Source organism: Trichechus manatus, unplaced genomic scaffold (genome assembly GCF_000243295.1).
Source record: "Trichechus manatus latirostris isolate Lorelei unplaced genomic scaffold, TriManLat1.0 scaffold00018, whole genome shotgun sequence".
In the NCBI taxonomy this organism is placed as follows: domain Eukaryota; kingdom Metazoa; phylum Chordata; class Mammalia; order Sirenia; family Trichechidae; genus Trichechus; species Trichechus manatus.
The window spans coordinates 8,948,919-8,951,020 of NW_004443954.1; the positions used below are offsets into that span (position 1 = coordinate 8,948,919).

The 2,102-nt window shown below is 37.2% G+C and overlaps 1 protein-coding gene across 2 annotated transcripts in view; it reads right to left on the reverse strand.

Moving 5' to 3' along the window:
- The window catches only part of CUNH8orf34 (chromosome unknown C8orf34 homolog), a 478,679-nt gene that overhangs the window by 152,346 nt on the left and 324,231 nt on the right, over positions 1-2,102 (reverse strand). The gene's annotated exons all lie outside the window — the stretch shown is intronic.

Consider the following 2,102-nt stretch of genomic DNA (forward strand, 5'->3'; position numbering starts at 1 on the left):
TGCCGAATAAAACTTACTTTTTGCGTCACTTAACTTTATGATGTTCTTCCCCTACAACATTATGTATAATGAATTTTAAGAACCACTGCTCTACTAGTGGTTCTCAGAATTGGTCCCTAACCAGCAGCATCAGCATAACCTGGGAACTTGTTAAAAATGCAAATTCTCAGCAGGGGTTCAAATCTGAATGAACTGTTCCAAGCCCTGTAAACGACAAGAGAACTCTGATCATACCTCAACACTTGAAACTGGAGGTTATCAAGCAGGATATGCTATTACTAATTTAAGCTTGCTTTTACTGGTGGCACAGTGGTTAAGAGCTATGGCTGCTGACCAAAAGGTCGGCAGTTCGAATCAATCAGCTGCTCCTTGGAAACACAATGGGGCAATTCGACTCTGTCCTATAGGGTCACTATGAGTCAGAATTGACTCAGTGGCAACGGGTTTGGTTTTGGTTTTTAGAATATAATCCTCTTCCTGAGGAAATATCAGCCCACGTGGCAGAACAAATGCATTTAGCCAAAGATCAGAGAGTAAATACACATATACAGGTATGGTTTTTAAAAATATATGACTTTGGGATGCTTCAGAGACAAAGGATTTCTTAACTCTGCTGTAACTTCAATCAAAATTGGACAAGATATTTAAGACACCTTTAGACGTACTCCTACTTCATAAAGAAGTAGCTCTTATAAAAGTTTCATTTCATATGAAAAATGAAATAATATGGAAGCTAAAGGAAATATTCTAGCAGATTACTATGCTAAACAACCTTAACCAAGGTTGTGATTCTAACTAAACCCTCAATGATAAATCCCTGGAGGGATTCTTAGAGACCATTATACAATATTAACATTTAGCCACTGATTCTGAAAAAATATGGTTCTAACCTTCACTCATATCATCTCTGGTTCCCAACAAGGCTGTTTGGTGGCACCTGATGATTTCAAATAAATATTAGCTGAATTTCACTATGAATTGACTCATCATGATACAGATAAATTGATTACTATCTTAAATCAACATGCTGGGAATACTTTAAAAAGATAGGTAAGGTCATTTTCAAGTTATGCATCACTTGTCTGTCAACACCATAAGTCTGGAAAAACTGTAAAGTTGGGACATGGCCAGGAACCAAAGCTTCAAGGGGCCTTTGAACACTTACAGATGGATTTTATACAGCTTCCATCCTCTATGGTATTTGACTATGTTTAATTATTTTATGTCTATTTTCAGGATGAGTAGAAGCATTCTCTTGGCAAAAAGCTACAGCCCTTAAAGTTACTAAAATTCTGGTTGATTTTGTGTTTCCAATCTTGAGAGTACAAACTTTTATATCAAGTGAACAAGGCATATACTTCATGAGAATTATTATAACTCTGTAAGGCATTACTCCTTACTCAGAAACTACACGGCTATTACCAGCCATGATGTACTGGAAAGATTGAAAGAATGAATGGCATTCTTAAAAGAAAAATAGCAAAACTGTCAGAAACCTTTGAGCATCCCTGTAGCCCTAATGGGGTATGGTCCACATTGTTTATCCCCCTATGAACTGGTAATTGGAAGGCCCTTGTGTTTAAAGATTTTATTTTTGATACAAGACTCTGCTCTGCTGCACACAGACATGGCAAAATATTGCAAGGGACTCATATACTATGCCCAGTCCTATCACAGGCAGGTTGCCTTTCTAAACAGCCTCTTCATCATATTAAACCAAGAGACATCATCTGTTGGAAGAGTCAGCAGAGAAAAATTGTTCTTGAACCTCACTGGAAGGAACCTTATCAGGTACTACTAACAACAAGTACAGAAATAAAACTCCAGGGAGTAAATCCTTGCATTCACATTTTACAACTAAAGAAGCAATTCAGAACTGGCAAAACTGGAAGCATGCTCCATTAGGGACCTTAAACAGGATTCTCAGACATCCTCTAAAAGTAGCTGATCTTTGAATTAGACAACTAACTCAAGACCTTCAGAACAAGCAGATGATTTCAGATAGTGGCCAGCTTCCATCCAAGATGTTAGACCAAGACCATTGTCTAATTCCTATTTTATTTTTCATCTGCTTGCTTACAATCATTCTTCTTATTTTCTAT